General features: G+C 40.9%; 1 protein-coding gene across 1 annotated transcript in view; it reads left to right on the top strand.

Moving 5' to 3' along the window:
- Positions 1 to 707: 707 nt before the first annotated feature.
- The window catches only part of nup93 (nucleoporin 93), a 147430-nt gene continuing 136029 nt past the window's right edge, over positions 708 to 12108 (top strand). The window contains exon 1 of the mRNA XM_048605700.1: positions 708 to 810. The gene's annotated coding sequence lies outside the window, so the exon portion shown is untranslated. The remainder of the gene's footprint in view (positions 811 to 12108) is intronic.

The following is a 12108-nucleotide window of genomic DNA, read 5'->3' as shown; positions in this document are numbered from 1 at the left end:
TCTAAGACCTGGGACGGTTTCACTCGAGTCCCTGTCACACAGAGTCTGTTTCACTCTGGTCAAAATCACACTGGGTCCGTTTCACTCTGGTCCCTGTCACACCGGGTGTGTGTCACTCTGGTCCCTGTCACACCGGTTTACGTCACTCTAGTCCCTGTCACACCAGGCCTGTTTCACTCTAGTCCTGTCACATTGGGTCTGTTTCACTCTGGTCCCTGTCACACCGGGTGTGTGTCACTCTGGTCCCTGTCACACCAGGCCTGTTTCACTCTAGTCCTGTCACATTGGGTCTGTTTCAATCTGGTCCCTGTCACACCGGGTTTATGTTACTCTAGTCCCTGTCACACCGGAGCTGTTTCACTCTGGTCCCTGTCACACCGGTTTATGTCATTCTGGTTCCTGTCACACCGGTTTATGTCATTCTGGTCCCCGTCACACTGGGTCTGTTTCACTCTGGTCCCCGTCGCACCGGATCCGTGTCACTCCGGTCCCCGTCACCCCGGATCCGTGTCACTCTGGTCCCCGTCACACCGGGTTTATTTCTGTTTGACTGAGTTCACCTCTACCTCGTGAGGTTATAGTCTAATAAACGGAGCCTCTCTGATTGGTTGCTGCGGCCGGCCCGCCGAGACCTTCCACCAATGGGACCTCCAGTAGCTGCACGTGGCGCGGTGATGAACCTATGGGAAGGCAGATGTTTGTTCAGGGCAGCCAATGAGAGAGCGGCTCGCGGAGCAGACTGGGTATCGGCTAAGTGCAGGCGGCAGCCGCTTCATCGAGAAAACAGGCCCGATCCGAGGGAAGAGAGAGGTAATGCCGGGAGCGGGGTTAATACTGAGGGGAGAGGGATGAATCCAGGGCCAATACCGGGCGAGTGGGTAATACTGGGGGGAAATGGGGTATAATACCTGGGGGGGGAGAGAGGGAGAGGGGGAGAGAGGGAGAGAGGGAGAGAGGGAGGGAGGGAGGGTAATATGGGGGTTAGAGGGATGATAGTCGGGGAGGAACGGGGAATTCTGGGGGTAATGCTAGAAGGGGATAATACCTGGTGGTGGTGGTAATACCTGGTGGGGATAATACCAGAGTGAGGGAGAGGGGTTATATTGGGGGGCGAGTAGAGGGGTAATAGTGGGGTAAAGGGTAATAACGGGGGGGGGGAGAGTTAATACTAGGGGTGAAACGGTAATACTGGGGGAGGGGGTAATAACAGGGGAAGATATTGGGGGAAGGGGTAATACTAGGGCAATGGTGTTATACTGGGGGGGAGGGGCGAGAGAGGTAATACGGGGGTGGGGGAGGTAGTACTTGGTGGGGGAGGTAGTACTTGGTGGGGAGGGGTTTTGCAGGGGAAATAGGTAATACGGGGGTGGGGGAGAATGGGAGAGAGATGATGCTGGGGATAGAGGGCTAATACAGTGGGGGAAGAAAGAGGTAATGTGTGTTGGGGGTGTTGTGCAGAGAGATACCGGGGGGAAGAGGGACGGACAGACAGACAGACAGACACACAGACACCTGGGGGAGGGGTAATGGGCAGGGAGATGTAGTAATGGGGGTGGTGCTGGGGAGAATGGTAACAGGGCACTGGTGAGCTGGTGACAGGGGTATCCAGGGACCTATGAGGAGACAGGCTGGGGTAAGAGGTAATGGTAGTTCTGGGCAGGTGATGGCCAGGTTGGGCACTGGGGAACACTGTGCACGTCACCTGCCCCTGACAGGGCAGGGGAATCCCAATCCAGGTCCATCCAAGATAGCAAATGGGGAGCAACAAGTGTTTGATAACTGAGTTTGAGGGTATCATTTTCTGAGGAAGATTGCAGAAAGACATAGGCAAGTTTTAAAATAATGTCAGTGTTGTCTCAAAGTAGAGAAGTGGAGAACGTGTATAGAGAAGAAATGATCAAAGTAAAGAGGTGTCTAAATAGTATTCCTAACAGCAGAGGGGGACAGAGAGAGATCCAGGGTTATACATGTGTTGATCTTTGAAGTTCTGTATGCACTCAGGTCATATAAAGATGTTTACCTCCCCTTATGTATGTAGGAATATTGAGAAATATTTAAAAAAAAATTAGGAGAATAATTTTTCTAAGAGAACAGTTGTTACTGTTGGGGTATAATGTGCATATCTGGCTGCCCCAATTTAGCATTGATATTTAAGCCATGTAAAAGGTACAGTGAAGATTTGATTGAAAGGCATCACATGAGAGACTATGAAAGAATGCAGATGTTTCCACTGGAAGTGAAATTCAAGGTGGCGGGGGAGATCAACTAGAAGTTTTAAATATTGGAATTTTCATAATTAGTGAAAACATATCTGTAATAGACATCACAATATGGAGCTAGAGGAACACAGCAGGCCACGCAACATCAAAGGAACAGGAAAGTTGGTGTTTCGGTTCGGGACCCTTCTTCAGTCCCGATGAAGGGTCCTGACCTGAAATGCCAACTCTCTTGCTCCCCTGATGCTGCCTGGCCTGCTGTGTTCCTCCAGGTCCACACTGTGTTGTCTTGGACTCCAGCATCTGCAGTTCTTGCTATCTCTCTGTAATAGATGTGTTAGCAATGCCAAATAGACCAGCGTTGTTACTGCTTAAGAAATGGGAGGTATAGACTGTAGATTCTTTGAACCTTTTCTACCGTTTGATACGATTGGGAATGATCTAACTCAATTCTGCTTTCCTGCTGTATCTCCATATCCTTTAATCCTCAACTACCCAAAATCTATTTATGTCTTCTCTGAATACATTCTGACTGATCTTTCAGCGGTGCCGAGGGTAGAAAATTCCAAAGATCCACAGTCCTTGTGTTTAGACATTTCTCCTCTTTGCCAAATGTCCAACCCTGACTTTCGGACTTTCACTTTGTAATTCTAGATTACGCAGCCAACAGATGCATCCTCCCAGCATGTCTGTCAAGCTTTTGAAGAATGTTGCATAATTCAATGAGATCTCCTGTCATTCTCCTAATCTTTAGGGATTATAGCCTCATGTACATGATCTCCTGTAGGACAATTCTTTCATTGCAACAATAAATCTAACGAACCCTTATTTCATTTCCTTTGAAGGGGGGAAAATGTCCTTCTTTGACTGAGGAAAACAAGGTTGTATATATTATTCCAGGTATCTCACCGATGCCTATAAATTTTCAGCAAAATTTCTTTGAGTGAGGTCAGTTGGGAGGCTTGCTTCAGACAAGGATGGTCATGTGTTCTTGAAACTGACCATGATTTTAAGAAGGGAATAATATAAATGTCAGTAAATTGAGATAAGAATCGGTTAGTGTCATTTGGAAACTTAACATTGGCACGGTTGTTTTTGAGTGAGGGTCTCCTGTGCAATATTTTCTGTGATATTGGAAAATTAAAGGGTATGAAAAATTGAGGATGTATTTGAAAGATTTAAGAAGTATGTAGCCAAATTGGTGAATTAGGAAGGTTTGTTGTAAATGCATTCCTAGTCAAGAATTGTGAAGTAACATCTTTAATGAAAAACAACCAAATTTAGAAATATAACAAATAATAAAATTAAGAAGTGAGGAGACAGAAATGCAGCTGTAAAGGTTGTTAGGAGTGACTAAATGGCATACTATAAGATTATAAGATATAGGTGCAGAGTTAGGTGATTCAGCCCATTGAGGCTGCTCCACTCTTCATCGATCATGGCTGATATGTTTCTTGGCCTTATTCTCCTGCCGTCTTGTAATCCTTGATTCCCTTGCCAATCAAAATCTATCCACTTCTGTGCTAAATACACTCAATGACTTGGCCTCCACTGCCTTCTGTTTGATTTGGGAACAGGCAGGTAGTGGTGTTCCTATGAATTTGTTACCCCTGTGCTTCCATGTGGTACAGTGTGTGATTTGGAAGGTGATGTCTAAGGAGCCTTAGTGAATTTTGTAGTGCTTTGTTAGCGTGTAAACTGTTGCCAGGCGGTGTCAATGGTGGAGAGAGTGAATGTTTAAGGGGGTGGATTTGGTGTCATATGTAACAAATAACAGTGAACGGCTGTCTTTTTTTTAATGGCACTTCAGCTTTAGTGATGAGAAGATGGATCATAAGCATAACTTTGGAATGCAAAAGAACTTAAGTGAAGATTTTAAAATTAGGAACCATTCTGAATGATTAAAAATTGAGATTCATCCAATTGGCTGGTGAATACTATACAGTACTTTATTTTTTAAAAGTATCATTTGCAGGATGTGGAAGTTGCTGGCCAGACCAGCACTTATTACCTATTTCTTATTGCCCTAGAGGAGTTGGTGGTGAGCTGCCTTCTTGAACTGTTACAGTCCTTTGAGTGTAGGTATTTTAAAGAGCATTTTGTTAATTTGAGATGCAATGGAATAGCAGTATATTTCCAAATTGGCATGGTGCGGCTTGAGGTGGGAGGAGGCAGGTAGTGATGTTCTTATGTATTTGCTGTCCATGTCCTTGTGGGTCATATAGGTGTGTGATTTGGAAGGTGCTGTCTAAGGAACCTTGGTGAGTTTTCGTGGTGCATCTTGTAGACTGATGTCGCTGGTGGGTGTCAGTGGTAGAGACAGCAATGTTTAAGGTGGGAAATGTGGTACCTTTCAAGGGGAATGCTCTGTCTTGGAAAATATGGAGCTCCTTGTGTTATTGGAACTAAACTGATCCAGAGTATTCAGTCACAATCCTGACTTGTGCCTTGTACATGGTACATAGGATTTGAGAAGTCAGGAGATGAGTTACTTGCAGTGGAATTCCTAACCTCTGACTGTTCTCATAGTCACAGTATTTATGTAGCAGCTCCAGTTCAGTTTTTGGTCAATGGTAACTCCCAGGATGTTAATAATGGGGGATTTAGTGATGGTAATGCCAAGGAACAATTGTTGGATTCTCTCTTGTTGAAGATAGTGGTTGTATGGCTCAAACATCTTGACAATTAACAGCACATGCCTGAATTTTGTCCAGATTTTGCCGTAATTTGATGTAAAATGCTTCAGTATCTGATGTGTCAAGATGGGACTGAACATTGTGCAATCATCAGTGACCATCCTTGTCTCTGATCTTATGATGGAGATCTTATCATTTCTGAAGAACAGTTCTGACCCGAAACGTCAGCTTTCCTGCTCCTCTCATGCTACCTGGCCTGCTGTGTTCCTCCAGCTCCACACTGTGTTATCCTATTTCAATTTGTGTTAGGTTTTCTGCAATAGACAGTAAGTTATCCTCCTAATTCCTGTTGACTTCACATTTGTTCTGGTTCCTCAACACCATGCTAGGTCAAATACTGAATTGGTGTCAAATGCACCCTTGCTTCTCCTCTGCAGTTCAACCATTTTGCCCTTGTTTGGATCAATGCTGTAATGAGGTCAGGAGCTGAGTGACCCTGACAGAAGCGAAACCGAGCATGAGGGGGCAGGTGCAGCTTTATAGAACTGTTGTTGACATCTTCATTCGCTTTGCTGATCTTAGAGTGGTCTGATGTGGCGGTTATTAATCAGGTTGGATTTGTCTTGATTTTTGTGGGCAGGACATATCTGAGTCATTTTCTACCTTGCTAGTTTTGTCATCATGCTGGAACAGCTGCATTTATTGTAAACAAATCAAACACTGAAATGGTCTAACTGAATGCTCTATGAACCAATCATTCTAAATGTATTTTTGTAAACTTTCAGCATGTACATTAATTTTCAAACTTGCTGGACCATGTCTTATTGCTTACTATGGGTTTTGTAATTCTTACCCTTTTTTTTTGTCAGTATGGTGTTAATCTTGCATGTTTGTTATGAGACTCTTGTTATTGGAACCATTTTTATTGCCAGACCTGAAATTGCCTGAAATGTAATCAAAATATGGCTTATCACCCATTCTGAATTAGTGCCCTGGCTGGAACCTTGGCATAAATTTTATCCTGGTGTTGGTTTGATTTGATAACATTTCAGAAAAAAACATGGTCTAGTTTAACTATACCAATCTGCACACTAAATAAAAACTGAAAGAACTGCGGACGATCATTTTGATTTACAGCATCCACAGTTCTTTTGGTGTTTATTTAGTATTTAACTCACTGCCATATCTCTTCTCAGCGTGCCCACCTTAAAGTTTTGCTCCCCTCTCCTATAAGATTTCAGTTCCAATCTCTCTTTTTTTTTTCTACTGTCATTAATTTCACTGTTGTTCCTGGTGTCTGACCAGGTATTTGCTAAAATTTGTTTCTACAGCCAAATTCCATTCCTCAGTGACTGCCTGTGGCTCAGACTCACCCCATGTGGATTCCAACTCAAGTTTCATCCTTCATGCTTTGAATCCACCCAGTTCTGGGGAAGAGTTACTGGATCCAAAGTGTTAACTCTGATTTCTCTCCACAGATGCTGCCAGACCTGCTGAACTGTACCAGCATATTTCTGTTATTGTTTCAATCTGCATACATTCATTTAACCCTTAGGGGAGGCAGTGGCCTAGTGGTATTATCGCTGGACTGTTAATCCAGAAACCCAGATAACATTCTGGAGACCTGGGTTTGAATCCTGCCACAGCAGATGGTGGAATTTGAATTCAATAAAAGTATCTGGAGCTAAGAGTCTAATGATGACCATGAATCCATTGTCAGAAAAACCCACCTGGTTCAGTAATGTCCTTTTGGGAAGGAAACTGCCATCCTTACCTGGTTTGGCCTACATGTGACTCCAGAGCCACAGCAATGTGGTTGACTTTGAACTACCCTCTGGGCAATTAAGAATGGACAATAAATGCTGCCTGGCCAGTGACGTCCTCATCCTGTTAATGAATAAAGGAAAAACACATTAAGTTGTGGGACATTGCAGGTACAAGACAACAGACTGTTAGTTTGATTTTTAGGAAAGAGCTGTTTGTCAAGCTAATTCTGGTGGTACCATGCAATGTACCGATGTAAGCTAGTATTTATTTAAATTGTTTGATCAGGTTAAAATCTTGAGGGTTTTTGTTCTAGGTTGCAGTAGCAGTAATACTGTTTGCTTATGTATTTCATCCAGGACGTTGCATAACTGTAGTAGAAGATACCTTGAGAAGCAATCTTGCTCTCTTGTGTCAAAATTCATGTACGATTTGGCTTCAGTGACTGATGATTGTGTTGAAGATAACTTTTTTGCTATGTTTTGTTCAGCACACTTAACAATGGTAAATAACTTGTACTGATTATACATGCCTAGATGGTTTAGGTGTTAGTATTAATTCTGAATATCTGTTGTACTCACTTTTCAATAGCCAAAAGATACAGTAGCTTGAAATCATAAACTGTAATCTCGGGAGTATTGCCAAACATTCTCGAGGATTATATTACTGACAAGTTAATAGTTTATTCATGTTATTTGTTGGATTTAGTTTGTAGAATTGTTGCCGTGTTTTCCCATCTGTTATTTCAAAGTTTTTCAATGTATAACTACTTTTTCTAGAAACTTCGTAAATCAATGTGGTGTTAGATAAAGACATATGCTTTAAATTTTGACCTGACGTGTAACGTTGCAAAAGATGATCCAGATAGCCCTTTTATCTAGCAATTCACATGTAACACAAGATTAGCTTTTGTGATCTCTTCTGCATGAGCTTTAGGATCTTGAATCATTTGCAATCTTGTTAAATTAATTGAAAGCCTGTTGAATTATTAGTGACCAAAATGAGTGATTGCTGGAAAGTTGTCTTTGTGTCGGGTTGTCTAATTTTATCGATTATGACAGCTTGATTTGAAGAAAGTAAGTTGTGAACATGTTGTGCCCTCTTTCCTTAACTCCTGTTTGTAATAGATGTGGGCATTTGTTTGTGCATTGCACATTCAGAAGTCATGATGTGCTTTTCCAGTTATTGTTGATTAATGCTAGACTGCTGACTCGTGCTGCTGAGTGTTGAAACTGCAGTTAAATTGTTGCTTTCTGCATGTGACTTTTTTTTTGGAGTTAATGTTGCATTTCAGAGAATGTTACTAATTGTCACATTTGGCTTAGTTTTGCCTACCCATTGACAAATTTTTGCTACTTATCCCTCATATCTTTATACCCAATGGTGTCAACCTTGTTTTCTTGGCAAGTTACTGACTACCTGTATCTAAAACATTCAAGTACAGCATATTTTCTTTAATGGAGGTTTTGGATCTAGACCTTTCTTGTCAAATTTTTATTTCAGTGCACTTCTCCCTTGACAGATGAGTTTATGAAATGGTGCCCGTACCAGCAATGATGTTTACTCGGGGTACGACGATTTTCTCAGCTTTTTCATACAAGACCAGAAATTCTTTATTTTTTTTAGTCAAGATTATATTGTCACTTAATGCATTTAAGTACTATTACAATATTTAAAAATCATCCTTTTTAACGATCTTAAACATTTCATACAATTGTAGCTATTATGGATCATTGGCTGCTCAATACAAAAATGCTCTAATTTATTAAATTTTGCTCTTGAATAAAAAATATATGTTCACATGCTGTGCTTGTGAAGTATATTGAGATCATCTGCTTGCAATGAGACTTTCAGACTTTGGTTTTCAATTTATTGAAATATTGATAAATAATAAAACATGAAAGGGATGTGCATTCTTTTGCATCACAGGATGGTTACAGGAGGCCATTCAGATCACCATGTATGTTCTCTGAAGGAGCAATTTACTGAGTACAATACCCTGGACTTTTCCCTGCGCATCTTCCTCTTTGGGTAATGCCCTTTTAAATGTCTCAATTAAACCTGCTTATACCACATTTGGGCAATGCAGTCCAGTTCCTGACCAGTAGCTTCATGGAAAAAAACTTCCTTCATGTCTACATTTATTTTAAACCTATCATCACAATTTGGTGCCTTTTTGTTTTCTTTCATCAGTGGAAACTGTTTTTCCCATCTACTTTCTCCAGACCCCTCAATTTTGAAGGCCTCCATTAAATCTCTTCTGAAACTTCTCCTCCTCTTCATGGAAAACAGTTCCAACCTTTCCAATTAATCTTCAAAACTGAAGTACCTCATTCACAAAACCATTCATATAAATCTCTTCTGCACCGTTTTGAGAGCCTTGACATTCATACTAAAGTGTGGTGCCCAAAACTAGACTCAATACTCCAGTTCAAGCCAATCCACATTTGACAGGAAAATTCAGCAAATGAAAATTGAGCTGTCAGTGATTCAACACTTTGCAGTCAAACAGCTATTTCCTTGATGGCTTGCACTTAAGCTCTAAGCACTAATAGAATTGCTGTCTGTGTGCCAGCCCATCACTCTTCTAATTGATTTCATGCAAGCATTAAATTTTGTTGTCTCATCTTGATTGTAAGAACATGAATGATCTGTGACCTGGCAGGAATCGTTTTGAGAGTGCGTGTTTATACTGTGCAAGAAATTTCATTTCAGCCTCAAGCCACTACTACGTAGCGTCAAAATACTTTGTAGTTTAACAAGGCACTTGAATGAAGTTCAGAATCTGCAGTATTTTGAGATATTCGCATATCTTCACAGAATCATGGAATGATACAGAAGAGAAGTAGACCCTTCAACCCATTAAGACAGTGTTGCCTCTTTGGCAGAGCTACTTCTCTGCTCTTTTGTTGTAGTTTTATAAACATTTCCAGTTTATTTATCCAATTTCCTGTTGAAAATTATTTTAAATCTATTCCCACCTCTCTTTCAGCCATTGAATTCCAAACTACAACTTGCTCCATAAATAACTGTTTCTTGGTATCTCTGTTTTGCCTATGTCCTTAAATCTGTTCCCTCTAGTTACTAAACTTTCAAACACTAGTAGTTTCTGCTGACTTATTCTATCAAAGCAGTTCATGATTTTGCACAGCTGTCTCAATCTTCCCCTTTTCTGTTCTCGGGAGAACAACCTTTAGCTTTTCCAGTCTCTCCACTTGACTGAGGTTTTTCATCGCTGCTACCACTAGTGTAAATTTCTCTGCACCCTGAGGAGTGAAATTCATGCTGAAGTGTGGTTTCCAGAATTGAACACAGTTGAGGCCTAACCAGTGATTTCTAAAAGTTTATTGTAACTTACCATATAAAGTGTTTTATTCCTGACCTTTATTTTGTGCCACGGTGACTTGGCTGCGTGAATTCAGAATTCACTTGCCCATAGAAGACAGGGCATTGGTGGAAGAGTTTCAAATACCAGTGCTCTAAGACTTGGCTCACTTTTGAGAGTGGGAGGTCCTAATCTGTGGAACCTGTTTTATTCCGAATGGTACTGTTTGATGTTCAGAGAGTTTGAGAGGAAGAGAGGACAAGTTGTAAATTGACATATGACTCTCAGGATTAGTAAATTGTCAGCAAACATTAAATAATTGAACCTGGAGTTGAAGTGTCATACTGGCCTCAAAATGTTAGCTGTGTTTCTCCACAGATGCTGCCAGATCTGGTGAGTTTCTCTAGAATTCTGTACTTATTTCAGATTTCCAATATTCGCATTATTTGCCTTTTATTAAAATAATTGAACCTGGAGGTGAGAATGACATGGTTAACAGTTCATGCATTAATGAGATGCAGCAGAGGTAAACAATGTTAGAGTAGGAAGTAGATGATTTTTATAGGTGGATAGAGAGCAGAAGGGGTCAGAAACTTGGCTGTACAGACCAAAGGCAATCTTTTCCAGCCTTCCAAGTTTGACCAGAAGAATTTACAGCTTATTCAACAGTAAATATTGGGAAAACCATTTAACAATGTGGGTTGAAGGAATTGGAAGGTTACAACAGCTGCAATGTGTAAATATGAAAACTGATTTCCATGTTTATGGATGATGCCTATAGATAACCTAGCAGAAGGAAGGAGCAGGCGACCATTCATGATGGCTTGAAGGTCTTTTGTGTGCATAGCCATTGTTACAACTGCCCTTTTTGTGTTATCTTTGGGAAAACGCAAATGCATAAATATGCAATTTAAACTCATGGAAAGGCACAAAGAGCTGAAGAGTTTTGGTGAAATTTGCAGTTGAGGTTGTGAACCCACAATTCTGGGATGACATGATTTTTCAATTGGCACATCTTTGTTTGCCTTCATGTACTTGATACCATTACTCTTTTAAAGAGTTGCCCAAGGTGCAGCACTTGTGTGGACCCTGTTTGATTAAAAACACATTTTTCAGGCTTTCACCTACATGTAATATAGGTAGGGTGAGTTTTGGACGCAGTGACGGTCAACCACTTCTGCTCTGGTAGTATTGGGAGTAATCAAAGGCTGCTGTTTGATCACTTTACACTGAAAGTGACAGTATGAACTGTTAGCTCTGGGGAGACGAACAATTCTGTCATCTGCAGAAACCAGTATTTGAAATATACTTATAAATTTGCACAGTAATCATACTCCTGGACTTGAGTTCTGAATTAAATCACTATAAAGTTGCCCTGATGTATCTGAGCATGCAGTAAACCTGGTTTCAAACTATAACTGCCTTCAAACAATGGGAATAGGCTTATTTTCCAATCTGTGTTAAATTTTTGGTTCTTTGTAAAGTTCAGAAGTAACAGTTGAGATCGCAGCCATTTTTGTAGTGGTGCAAATATTGAATTTGAAGATAATGTTTTCAGCGATCCAGTTATAAGACCAGATGGTTCGCGAAGTCACAAATGTAGATAACATTTTTAAACACTCTCTCTAGTTGTGAAGTTGAAATCACGGCATTTATTGCATTGTGGAGATGCAGACAGCATGTTTTACAGTCAGTGTGAATACTCCACACCTTCAAATACTCGGCACATCTCCCTATGATTCCCTATTTATTAGTTGTACTGATTAGGTTAGCCTAAATAACTATAGCCAAAAATGTACACGGAACTAGTCACCCAGTTTTACACATACCTGGATGGAAGTATGAGATTAGTATTACGTAGTCTGATTTATGGAATACTTCCTTTTGTTTTTCTGTGGACAGAAAGATCTACTGCAACAAATGACCAAGTTCCTTGCTGTTTTACAGCGAGAAGCTCAGGGATGCAATTCAGGGACCAGTGGCTAGCATTTGCAGCAATTTCTAATTCTAGTTTCTGATTTTCATTATTAATGCAACTTTTGAAGCCCTAAATACTTCAATGTGAGCAGAAACTGTTTTTGTTTGGCTCATCATACTTTGCAAATCTTTCTCTAACCCAATTGTTTGTACTTAAGGTGCAAGGCTGGATGAACACAGCAGGCCAAGC

The sequence above is a fragment of the Rhincodon typus genome, chromosome 15 (assembly GCF_021869965.1).
Source record: "Rhincodon typus isolate 14 chromosome 15, sRhiTyp1.1, whole genome shotgun sequence".
Lineage (NCBI taxonomy): Eukaryota > Metazoa > Chordata > Chondrichthyes > Orectolobiformes > Rhincodontidae > Rhincodon > Rhincodon typus.
This window is presented reverse-complemented; position numbering and strand designations above follow the sequence as displayed.